Source organism: Microcaecilia unicolor, chromosome 3 (assembly GCF_901765095.1).
Source record: "Microcaecilia unicolor chromosome 3, aMicUni1.1, whole genome shotgun sequence".
Lineage (NCBI taxonomy): Eukaryota > Metazoa > Chordata > Amphibia > Gymnophiona > Siphonopidae > Microcaecilia > Microcaecilia unicolor.
This window is the reverse complement of record NC_044033.1, coordinates 454668551-454682080: the sequence shown is the minus strand read 5'-3', so window position 1 is coordinate 454682080 and position 13530 is coordinate 454668551. Positions and strand designations below refer to the sequence as shown.

General features: G+C 43.0%; 1 protein-coding gene across 1 annotated transcript in view; it reads left to right on the top strand.

Annotated features, from left to right (window-relative positions):
• Nucleotides 1-13530, top strand: part of CSMD1 (CUB and Sushi multiple domains 1) — a 2896277-nt gene that overhangs the window by 432372 nt on the left and 2450375 nt on the right. The window lies entirely within an intron of this gene.

Here is a 13530-nt window from a genome sequence, read left to right as displayed (position 1 = left end):
AGGCCCATCCCCCCCTACCTGTTACAATTGTGCTGCTTAATGCTTAGTCGTCCAACCCCCCCAAACCCACTGTACCCACATGTAGGTGCCCCCCTTCACCCCTTAGGGCTATAGTAATGGTGTAGACTTGTGGGCAGTGGGTTTTGAGGGGGATTTGGGGGGCTCAACACACAAGGGAAGGGTGCTATGCACCTGGGAGCTCTTTTACCTTTTTTTTTGTTTTTGTAAAAGTGCCCCCTAGGGTTCCCGGTTGGTGTCCTGGCATGTGAGGGGGACCAGTACACTACAAATCCTGGCCCCTCCCACGAACAAATGCCTTGGATTTATTCATTTTTGAGCTGGGCGCTTTCATTTTCCATTATCACTGAAAAGCAAAAACACCCAGCTCACAAATTGTCGAATAAAACATGGACGTCTATTTTTTTCGAAAATACGGTTCGGTCCGCCCCTTCACGGACCCGTTCTCAGAGATAAACGCCCATGGAGATAGACGTTTTCGTTCGATTATGCCCCTCAATATCAACCGGCTCACCTTGATCCACATGTTTGTTCACCCCTTCAAAGAAATGTAATAGATTGGTGATGAAAGATTTCCATTCACTAAATCCATGTTGACTTTGGTCTCTTTAATCCATGCTTTTGAATATGCTCTGTAATTTTGTTCTTTATAATAATCTCTGCCATTTTGCTCGGCACCGACGTCACACTCACCGGTCTTTAATTTCCCAGATCCCCTCTGGAACCTTTTTAAAATATCAGTGTTACATGGGCTACTCTCCAATCTTCCAGTACCATGCTTAATTTAAAAGATAATTTGCATATCACTAACAATAGTTCCGCCAGTTGTTTAACAGTAATACGTAAGTATGATAACTAAATACATTATGTAAGATTTGTCCTTGAAATTAAAAGTGGTTGCTGAGAAAACTGTAAAAAAACTGTTAGGGGGTTACTTTTTTAATGCCTCATTCTGTATTAGAACAGGAACTTGCCTGAATAAGATGGTCCCCAAAAGGAAGTGGGAACCATGGTGCAAGAAGAAGTGATCACACTGGCCGGAAGTGCCGTAATACCTGCTTTTGGAAGGGCAAAAGTTTACTGCATTATGATGGCCGATATTCAGACCGTGGGAGTTAGACCGGCTAACTTCCATGATCCGTGCTAAGCCCGGGCATTCAAGGCCATTTCCAGTGACCGGCATTCAATATCCGGTTTATTTTTGGTCGGCTTGAAGATAATCGGCAAAATCAATATTCAGACTTAGCCAGTTATCTTCAAATTGGCCAAAGATATTCCACTATTTGACACAGCCAAATATGGCCAGTAAACCCAGTCCAAAAACTGGCAAATAGCCAGTTATTTTGTGTGAAATAACCGGCTATCTACTAGCCGCTAACCAGGGATATTCAGTGGGGGATAACCAGTTATCCTAGTTGAATATTGGCGGATAGCTGGTTAAGCGCTATTTAACTGGTCGGTAGCCGTTCTGACTGGTTAAATAGCACTGAATATCAATGGTGCAGTCACATGAAGGCTGGTGACAGAATCACACAAAGAAAAGCGAGGTTTAAAAAAATGTTTTCACCAATTATACTACACAAACACATGGTCTAGTGTAACTATGCTTAGAGCCCCATTTCTTTGTGCCATTTGATAACACAATCTGTTGTGTTATCAAATAATATAGAGTTAAATGTACAGTACTAAAGTGCAAGGTGACTTTGCAAAAGTGTACTTCATGTGAAACATAGTTCAAAATGGCTGTACACCAACAATAATACCAAACCAGGTTTTTTGTTTGCTATTTTTTACATGAAATGCACAATGGAGAAGTCGCTTCACAATAGAACATTTTCATGGGAAGTCCACTTTGAATGAAACTTTTCTTTAAATTTTGCCTCACTCAGCTGCTATAATACAAAATTATGCAAATCATCAAATTAAAGTGAAAAAGATTATGTGAAAAAAGCTTTGCTGGCTTATTTTTCACAGAAAAAATAACCACAAAGGGAGTATCATAAAATTAAAGGCCCATCAACCTGATTTGGAGGTTCCCCCAGACTTCCTCCTCTAGGGGGCTCAGGGGCCTGTCATCTCCTAGCCTCCTAGCTTGTTGCATATCCCATTCCTCATATCTTATTCAACTGAACGTACAATTTGCCTTCAGTTTAGCCACCCATCTGTTTATCCCAGATGATTTTGTACTACCCATCTTGTCCCATCTATATATCTCAATTGTACTTGTCCCCTCAGCTAACTATTAAGGTGTTTTATTGTATTGTACAAACAGTGTTAGCATCATGTTATTTGAATGTTCTAATTTGTGCATATCAGGAGTTTCATTGGTATTGTGCTGACATTGTATCATATCTCTATTTGAAAGTTCCTCCATGCTCAGTGCTTTTAAACATGTATATTTCAGATATATCATGTTAGTCCTATTACTAGGTTTTAATTTGCCATCTCTTAAGTTTACCTCATTAACCCCTTAATTCTATAAAAGCTGCCAAAAATTGTGCACACAAATAAGTACATAAGTATTGCCATACTGGGACAGACCAAAGATTGATCAAGCCCAGCATCCTGTTTCCAACAGTGGCCAATCCAGGTCCAAATACCTGGCAAGATCCCAAAAAAGTACAAAACATTTTATACTGCTTATCCCAGAAATAGTGGATTTTCCCCAAGTCCATTTAATAATGGTCTATGGACTTTTCCTTTGGGAAGCCGTCTAAACCTTTTTAAAACTCTGCTAAGCTAACCGCCTTTACCACATTCTCTGGCAATGAATTCCAGAGTTTAATTCCACGTTCAGTGAAAAACATTTTTCTCCGATTCATTTTAAATTTACTACTTTGTAGCTTCATCGCATGCCCCCTAGTCCCAATATTTTTGGAAAGCTTAAACAGACGCATCATGTCTACCCGTTCAACTCCACTTATTATTTTATAGACCTCTATCATATCTCCCCTCAGCCGTCTTTTCTCCAAGCTGAAGAGCCCTAGCCACTTTAGCCTTTCCTCATAGGGAAGTTGTCCCATCCCCTTTATCTTTTTTGTCGCCCTTCTCTGCACCTTTTCTAATTCCACCATATATTTTTTTGAGATGCGGCGACCAGAATTGAACACAATATTTGAGGTTTGGTTGCACCATGGAGCGATGCAAATGCATTATAACATCCTCATTTTGGTTTTCCATTCCTTTCCTAATAATACCTAACATTCTATTTGCTTTCTTAGCCGCAGCAGCACACTGAGCAGAAGGTTTCAACGTATCATCAACGGCAACACCTAGATCCCTTTTTTTGGTCAGTGACTCCTAACATGGGTGTGTGTCTAATTTGTGTACACAATTTAATAATGAGCTAATTAGTGCCAATAATTGGCTTTTTAATAAAGTTATTAGCACCAATTAGATTTAATTAGAACATATTTGTGCAAATTTAGACACAGGATTCCTGCCTAAACTTTACGCTTGAGTAAAAAAAAAGGGGGCACGGAAATGGGAGGGTTAGGGGCAGAACAGGGGTGAACATAGAATTTGCACACTTTGTTATAGAATATAGGGGATACACGCTCAGTTTAGGCATGTACGTTTGCACCACATTTCAGTTAGTGCAAATGGCAGCACCTAAAGTTAAGTGTGAGTCCCGGGCACAAGGCCTATTCTTTAAACTTTACCTAACTTTAAGCACAGCTTATAGAACAGCGCTTTTTCAGTGTCATATATAGAATTCACCTCTTATTGTATTCATGCTTATATTTGATCATTTAACTATTGTTATGCTATTAACAAATGCATAAGTTTTATGCTAAACTATACACTGCCTTGGGTGAATCTCTTCATAAATGATTAATACATCCCTGTGGTAACGTAAGGGAAAGCCTAAAGGTAGGACAAAATGGAGCCACACAATGGGTGTAGGTAAAGGAAATGCTTTTTATTATGTGTATTGGGTAGGGGTGCTGTTCCATTCACAGGAGGGAGAGATAAACGCAAAAATGTTCCTTTGATGTAACAAGATTCTCCAGTGGCCTGTTCCTACAGGGCCACAGCGTATATTACGGTCTCTCAGCATGGCAGTATATGTTACTTGTGTCTGTCTTGGTTCCCCAGAGTTACCAATGTAGTCTCTAGCAGTTACATGGGTCAAGTTATCCAGCATTTTCAAGGTTCCAAGTTGAACTTGGCCTACATAACTGTAGCAATTGCAGTTTACACATAGGTGGTGGAGGTAAATTCAGTTGGGTATTGATGCTTCTCTCTGGGCCTCCTTAACCTAGCTGTGCTCCAGGCTTTTATATTCCTAGATCATGCTCTTCTGGCTTCACCCCTCCTGTCACTTCTCTCTTGGGTGGACTATGGATTTTAAGGTGGCCACTGCCACTTCCTTAAGAGGAAATTGCAGTAGCCTATATACTCCCTCACAATCCCAATAAATAAATAAATACATTTGTGTACACATATGCATATATGTGCTAGTATTTTGAACGTTTATGCACATAACTGGTATATAAATGCTAGCGCCTACTTTTTAAAATTACCCCTGTAGTGCATTTTCATGATAAACATCACTAGTTACATGTGTAGCACTTCTGCAAGCTTTCTAAAATGACCTCCTTTATGATGTACACCTGTTTGAAAGTTTAGTAGAAGAGTACCATACTCCTATCCTTGCAAATTACAATAAAATTCAGTGCTATTTGGTACCAATAAAGGAATTAACAGCAATGTTAGTAATACATTTTATAACAATCTGTAAATGACACTTAAAAGGTTTATAATGCAATATTTTGGCTACATTATTGAATCAACCTGGTTAATAATGCATTTCTTCAGGTTATAAGTACTGTAACTCACAGTAAATGGAACTCTATAAATCCAGATTATACCTAGTTACATTAAATTTTCATAAACTATTTGCTCACACTGATTTTTCTCTACCTCCTTTAGTTGCTAGTAATAGTGGAATGCATAACACCTAAAAATATTGAAGAGATGTTTTGGTATTTAGGTCCATCTTTTGCTATTCTTATAGATTGCCCCCTTAAGTGGACTAACACGGCTACCACACTCCTCTACTTAAGATGGGGGAGTGGAGAAATTTATAAAAATATTTACCCCTCCCCCCTGCGTTTACTAAGCTGCGTGCTAGCATGGAAGCCACCAGCGCAGCACTTGATTGTATGCAAATCTATCTCATTCATATTCATTATGGGTATCCTGAAAATCTGACTAGCTGGGTGTGTCCCAAGGACTTGGTTGAGAACACCTGACCAAGATGCTTTGGCACAACGTTTATAGGTGAGGATTCAAATGGGTGTAGTTTGGTCAGGGCATTAGTGGGACACATAATTAAATGTGTATAAAATCTTATAATCTAAGTGTAATTTTTTGCAATCTAGGCATGAGCATTTACACCAGCTCTATAGCTGGTATAAGTATTCATGTCGTAAACATAGGCACATTTTCTGCCACTTACGCTAGTATTCTTTTCTGTATAGAACAGGCTTCAAATAGATATATTTCCTATAGTCTAAACTAGTGCCCCCTTATAAAATTTCCATCAGTATGCTAGACAGCATCCTATTGTTTTGCAGAATAATTAATGGTTGGTAAATTTGTGTATCTTTTATTGGTGTGTAGAGGTCTCATATTCTGCTTGATAAAACAGCACAGCAGAGACCACTAGCAACTCTTCCAGATTTAGCTTCAGAAGTTGGAGAACAAGGCCAGTGCTGCTGAGCAGACTTCTATGGTCTATGACCTGAAAATAGTAGGGACAAATCAAGATTGGGTGTGCATATGGAATATCGCATCATATTTTATGTTATGGGTTTGTCGTCTAGGGCAAACAGGTCTTTTTCTGCCGTTGTCTAACTGTGTTACTGTGTCACTACATGTTACCAGTATAAGGTATGTGACCTTTTGAACGAATAAAACTTCTTGAACATGGAGTGGTCGTCCCACATGTGACTCATGGGTACAAAGAAGCACTTTTTTGGAGGGAAACTGTGTTGGTATAAATACCAAGACCTGTGGGAGTATTCTTGTCTTTGTCTCCTGCTCCTCATCCACTATACTACTACTGCAAGGGTGAAGTTTGGCTTTGTCTTCCAAACTAAAATAATATACTTAAAGGGAATAGCATCTCTGGTTATCATAGCCACTGTACCTGAACAGACAATAGAGTGGGGTACACTTAACAGAGCCAATAATGCTGTTGAATTCAGATGTCCAGGTTAGATTATGCTCAATTCCAGTGGTATTTTAGAAAACAATTCTAAAATATCTGCAGGAGTTCAGATATATTTGTTGGCACATGTAATGGGAGCAGCCATTTTACAAATATGCAGGTTGAAAATATGACAGATTCAAACCTAGCAGCTTCCACTCATAAATGACAACATTTCTATGTCTAGCTGCTCCATTTTACAAACTTACATTTCATCAATTAAGCAGCAAGTATACAACATTAACTTGGTTTCATTTGGAGAGAGAGATGAACTTCATTGGATTAAGGAGAATGACTCCATTAATCCCTTATGTAAAGCCCTGGCCGAAAAAAGTACTTTTAAAACATATGAATGCCTTTGTGTTGGTATCAAACCCAATATATATTTTATTTTTTGTTACATGTGTACCCCACGCTTTCCCACTCATGGCAGGCTCAATGTGGCTTATATATTGTATACAGGTACTTATTTGTACCTGGGGCAATGGAAGGTTAAGTGACTTGCCCAGAGCCATAAGGAGCTGCCTGTGCCTGAAGTGGGAATCAAACTCAGTTCCTCAGGACCAAAGTCCACCACCCTAACCACTAGGCCACTCCTTTGTAAAATGAGGTATGCTCATGTAGGTTTTAGTCTTGCCCAAGACATAAACAAGCCATGTCCAAATCACAACCCTTTGAAACATCTGTGTAGTGTAGTTATCCACATGCAAATACCGGCTTTCTGAAAACAGTATTTACAAGTACATCATGTACATCTGTAAAGCTACTATTTTACACATAGATATGTTTCAAATATAATGGCCTAACTATCTCTGTATAAAAAGTATGTGAATCCTTCATTCAGTAATCAATGAATTGTTCTTATTCAGGATCTGGGACTGTCCCAGTAGGATCTGAATTTTAGTTTTAATTATTTGTCTTTTTCAAATTTGGCCAAAGTGATATCTATTTTTTCCTAGGAGACAGGGATGATTAACTTTGTGAAAGTCTATATTCAGCTAGCACAGGCATCATTTTTTTTTGAATATTGTTTATTTGCACAACTTCATACAATGCAAGATATTGTAACCACAACATTTAGAAAACAAAAACCCTTTCCCAGAGAGATTGTCATCCAACAAAGAATAAAGTATCAAATCTGCTCAAACATATGCTGAACCTATGATTTTCATTTTTTCTCCCCCCCCCTCCCCTCCCTCTTTCTTTGCTTCCAAACAAACTCTTCAGCTGATACCCCTCCCCCCACCCTCCCCTAACAATTCAAAATCCTGCTTTTTGCTGTGGAAGTAAGTGAATCCCAGAACGGTGACCAAACCTTACAAAAATGGTCTCCCCTTGCAGAGGCTAGGTCCCGGATCCTCTGTTTCTCCACTGAACAGCACTGCATCATGGCGCTACGCCAGTGTGATGTGCAGGGGGCCTCTCGTGTGATCCATTGCTGCAAAATTGTTCTTTTCCCCATCAACACAGCTCTCCTTAAAAAAGCCCTCAGGCCCTCTGGTAGCGGCCCTTGCACCAGAAAGGCATCGAATAGTTGGCCTGGAGTAGGCCTCCACCGTACCTTCCACATGCCCGACACCTGCCCGCTCATTGCCAGCCAAAATGAACGCACCAATGGACATGTCCAAAACATGTGTCCCAGGGATGCTCCCGGGCCCCCACATTTAGGGCAATCATCTGACTCTCGCAAAGTTGCTCTGAAAGCTCTGTGGGGCGAAATATGGAGGCGCAGCAAGAATTTGTAGTTCATCTCTGACCATGCTGCATTCTCAGTCACTCCCTGAGACGATTTCAAACAAGTCTCCAGCTGTTGTGATGTCAAACACCAACGAAGCTCTTTGGACCATCTATCGCATATGAGAGTAGTGTCCAATGGTGTTAGAGAGTCTCGCAAGCAGCTATGGTAGTATTTCAATGGGGTTCTCTGCTGCGCCTCCAACCCCAACAAATCGTCCTGCAATTCCCACACACCCCTGGCCAGGGAACCGGCCGGCAACGAACGGACATAATGACTTAGCTGTAGATATGCAAATGTATCGCCCCCTTCCAGACCAAATTCCTCACATAAGGTCTGAAACGGTTTCATTAACCCCTGCTCTGTTACTACCTGAAATAGAAACCGGATCCCTCTCGCTGCCCATTTTTTAAATAGGGTCAAAGACCCTCCCTCTGGGAATGCCAGGTTACCCCGGATTGGCAACAGGGGCGACACAGATCTATCCCATTTATAGGTTTTGCTTATCCAGTGCCATGTTTTCCTTAAAGGATTCAAAATGTATTTGTAAGGACCCAGAGGGGGTAACTGGTTTGTTGGCGCCTGTAACCAATATGCAAAATGTAGTGGTTCTGTCAGAGCAGTCTCAATCCCAGTACATGAAAAGTGTTCAGTGGATCGGAACCAGTCCGACAGATGGCGCAAACAACTGGCTATCGAGAATAATTTCAGGTCCAAGAGTCCTAGTCCCCCTTTCCCTTTCGGCCGCATCAATGTCTTGATCCCAATACGTGCTCTCTTTCCTTGCCATAAGAACCCATTAAGCTGTCCCTGAAGCCATGTGTTATCTTTACAACTCAGAATGAACGGGAGCATTTGTAAAATATATGTCCACTTGGGGAACAGGATCATGTTATATAAAGCTATTCGTCCTTGTAGTGATAGGGGTAACCCCCTCCACCCCCGCAGTGTTGTTGCTAGCTTATCTTTCAGTGGACCGAGGTTTATCTCAGCTAACCGGGAAAGATCAGATGGGATTAGCACACCTAAGTATCTGACCACCCCCTCTGCCCATTGGAACGGGAAGTCTCCCACCCACTCCTCCCTCACCACAGATTGAACTGGAAGAGCTACTGACTTATGTAAATTTAGAGAAAGACCAGAAAAAAAACCAAACTCCTCTATAACCTCTATTAGGTGGGGGACCGAGATGGTAGGATGAGTAAGGGTCAAAAAAAGATCATCCGCGAATGCAAGTACCCTTGTTTCTTTCCCGCGACATGTTACTCCTTTTATATTAGGATCTTTTAGTATGGTGCGCAAGAGGGGTTCTAAGTACAATAAGAACAATAATGGGGACAGGGGACACCCCTGTCTGGTACCCCTTGCCACCTTAAAAGTGTCCGAACGAAGTCCATTAACCAGAACCCGTGCCGTGGTGTCCCGATAAAGCGTATTTATTGCAGCCAAAAGCCTCCCTCCCACCCCAATATATTCGAGGGTTTGGAACAAATAGTCCCAGTTGACTTTATCGAAGGCCTTGGCTGCATCAAGGCTCACTAGTAGTAGTGGGTCACCTGTAGCCTGCCCATAGGCCGTTGCCAACAATACTTTCCGCACATGGGTAACTGCGTGACGGCCTCGTACAAAGCCCACTTGATGTTCCCCTACCAGAGATGGAATATGGGCTGCCAACCTGTCTGCTAGTATCCTAGCCAAAATTTTTATATCCACATTGAGGAGGGATATAGGTCTATAGGACTCCATCTGGTCCAGTGGTTTGCCAGGTTTAGGAATCAGGGTAATAAGTGCTTCATTTGCTCCCTTAGAAAATGAGCCCCGGTCTATCACTTCATCATAGTAATCTATTAAGGGACCATATATTTGGGGTGCCATGATTTTATAGTATTCATTTGAGAAACCATCTACCCCTGGGGCAGACCCCAGCTTTAGTTTCTTGATGACTTTTTGCACTTCTACCCCCTGAAGTGGTTTAGACAGAGCCTGTTGGGCCTCTACCCTCAACTTGGGCATCCCTGCATCGTCTAAATAATCCCTCAACAAAGGCCCACGTTCACAATTCCCTGTGGCATACATATCCTCAAAAAAATCTCTGAACCCATCCAAAATAGCTTGTGGCGTAGAAACTTGTGACCCCCGCTGGTTGATAATCTTGGGGATAAACTGGCGTGGAATGTACGACCGTGCCACCCTCGCCAAGAGTCTACCCGGTTTGTTTCCAAAGCATTGGAACCTAAGGCGACCCGCCGATAGATATCTCTGCGCTTGTTCATGAAGAAGGGAGTTAAGCGCCACCAGGGAGGCATCCATCTTGTCTTTATGAATCCTAGAAGGGTCAGCAATAAATTTTTTTTTTGCTAATTTGTACTCCCCTTCCAGGCGCAACACCCCTGCCGCCATTCTCTTGGCCCTAGCACTTTGAAAAGCAATCACCTCTCCTCTTATTACAGCTTTAGAGGCCTCCCAAAAAGTAATTGAAGAATCACATGAGTCAGCATTAGTGTCAACATAAAATTGCCATTTTGTCTGTAAGTGTTCAATGAACTGTTTGTCTTGGTGTAAAAAGGACGGAAATCTCCATGGTCGTGCCCCTGTTACACCCACAGCCAGATCCAAAACCAGCCAGATCATTGCATGGTCAGAGACAGCTAATGGGCCTATCTCAGCCCTCCGAACCCTAAAGAACCAAGACTGGGAGATCAGTATGTAATCAATTCTCGACCAGGTTTGGTGGACTTTAGATTGGTGTATATAATCTCTAGTGGTGGGGTTATGCACCCGCCAAGGGTCCACCAGATGAAGTTGATGGCAAAGCGTTCCCATGTCCTTCCCTCCCCCCGGTCCCCGGAAAGCCCTAGGGGAAGATCTATCCAGGGCAGGGTTCAGTACTTGGTTGAAATCCCCCGCCCAGATCCATGGAGCGCCCGCATATTGAAGGCCCAGGGCAGTAAGTGTTTGAAAGAAACTTGGACTATATTCATTGGGGCCATAAATCGTGCACAGATAATACTGTTGGCCCTGGTAGTTCATCTGCACTAACACTATACGACCCTCAGCGTCCTTGTGAATTAATTTAAACTGGCATGGGAGACCCTTTTTAATTAAAATGGCCACCCCACTTTTCTTACCCCCTGAAGAGGAATAAAAACACTCCCCTACCCACTGCTGCTTTAGTTTTTTGTGTTCCATGTCCGTAAGCTTAGTCTCTTGGAGACAAGCAATGGTGGCACCCCTGCGCCTCAACTGTGTCAATATTTTGTACCGTTTCACCGGGGATGTAATTCCAGAGACATTCCAGGAGATTATTTTTACCTGAGAACAATCAGCCAGTCGCCAAAATTTCAATAGTTAGGATGACAGATTTACTATTCTCAACATCCCCGGGGGCCAGCCCCTCCCCCCAAGGGATCCAACTTCCATACAGAGCAGGGGTTTTCAGTACAACCATATGATTCACTACTAATATCCCCCTTCTCCTACCTTTACTCACTCCCACAGCACTGATGCACATCCATGTAACCCTCTCCCCCTCCCTCCCCTCCCTCCCCACTAACCTAGTCCCCTTCCCTCTCTCCCCTCCCTCCTCCCCCCCACCCTTGTCCCTTCCATCCCTCTCCCACCCCCTCCCCTCCACCCCTTCCTCCCTTCCCTTTAAACCCACACATGTATTGCCCATTGGAATGGGTCCCAGGGGTTTTCCTTGTCTCCCTGCACCCGACTCCTAATGCAGTTTAAACAATATACCAACCCTGCAACTTAGTGTTGTAGTCCTTATCAGAGTGGCCCAGTGCATTGGACTATATGCAGTTCAGCCACTGCCTGCAGCATCCCGGTCCTTCAGCTCCAGTTGTTGCACATACTTCTGTGCCTCCTCAGGAGTTCCAAGGGTTCTCCACTGACCATTGTCCTTGACTTTTAGCACTGCGGGGTAAGCCAGCATAAACTGGGTGCTCATTTCATGCAGCTTTTTGCAGTATGGTGTAAACAGCTTCCTCTTCTCCTACAAAGCTGCAGAGTAGTCTTGGAAAATGAGTATTTGGTTGCCATCAAATTTGGTTTCATTCCGTTTCATCCGAAATCCCCTTAGAATTTCCTCTTTATGTACATAATTATGTACTTTCAGGATTACTGTCCTTGGGTTGCGTCGGCCATCTTGCTGTCTGCCCACGCGGTGAGCCCTCTCCAAGCATAAGGGCCCCGCGTGGTCAGATAAAGCAAATTCTTTAGCCAGCCATTTTTCCAGCACTGAAGATAGCACCGACGCACCCACCGATTCCGGTAGGCCCACAATTCTTAAATTGGCTCGACGAGACCTGTTCTCTAATTCATCCAATTTTTCAGTTACAGACTCCATTTTTTTTCCGATCTCTTTAAGCTGTTGCACATTGGGGATTAGAGACTCCTCCACTGCTGATACCCGCTGCTCGAGCTCGCCCGTCCTCCTTGTTGTATCCGTAATTAGCGCCTCCATCGTCGCGAGGCGTTCTAATACTTTGTCCCATTTAGGATTGACCACCGCTCCAACTACCTCCGCCAGTTGCCGCAGCTGTACCGCCGAAAAAGCCGTAGAGTCTTTTGGCGGCGTACTCGGACTCGCCTCCGCGCCGCCCGCCGGTTTCGGCTTCTCTCTTTCTTTCTTAGAGCTTTTGGGCGCCATTGGTTGGTTCGGGGAGTTCAAAAATTTTTCCATATAATCTCCCCTCGCAATTCCACAGTTGTGGCAGTGTTTGCCTGTAGTTTGCCGGGTTTATTTCTGAAAGATCAAGTCGGGGCCTGGGAGATCGCGGAAACCACGTCTGCCTTGCCTTAAAGCATCACGTGACCCCCCGCACAGGCATCATTTTAAGAAAACAGCATTACAGCCTATATTGTAAATAATTTTATAAAGGACTTCATATATGAACATAAGAATAGCCATACTGGGTCAGACCAATGGTCCATCTAGCCCAGTATCCTGCTTCCAGCAGTGGCCAATCCAGGTCACAAGTACCTGACAGAAGACCATATAGTAGCAACATTCCATGCTACCAACCTCAGGGCAAGCAGTGGCTTCTCCCAGGTCCATCTCAATAACAGACTATGGACTTTTCCTCCAGGAACTTGTCCAAACCTTTATTTAAACCCAGATATAGTAACCGCTGCAACAACTTCCACAGCGTAACTATTCTTTGAGTGAAAAAATATTTCCTTCTATTTGTTTTAAAAGTATTTCCATGTAATTTCATTGAGTGTTCCCTGGTCTTTTACTGTCACTCATTGAGGTGGCGATAAGGGCTTCAGCGCTAACCCGGCAGTAACCAGGCAGTGCATGGTGATGCCTGGTTACCACCAGGTTACCACTGCACTAGCCATTTCCAGGGGTTTTCTTTTTGTCTTGGAAATGGTGTAGCTCAGGGCAGGACTACCGCCGGTGGCTACATTGGGCCGTGGTAGTCCCGAAAGAGTGAGCGGTAAGCCCACGTTGGGCTTACTGTCACTCTGTAAAAGGGCCCCATAAACACTGAAAAATAACACATTTGCATAAAAAAAGTTACCCAGTCAAATTAAAGTGTCCTTTTAT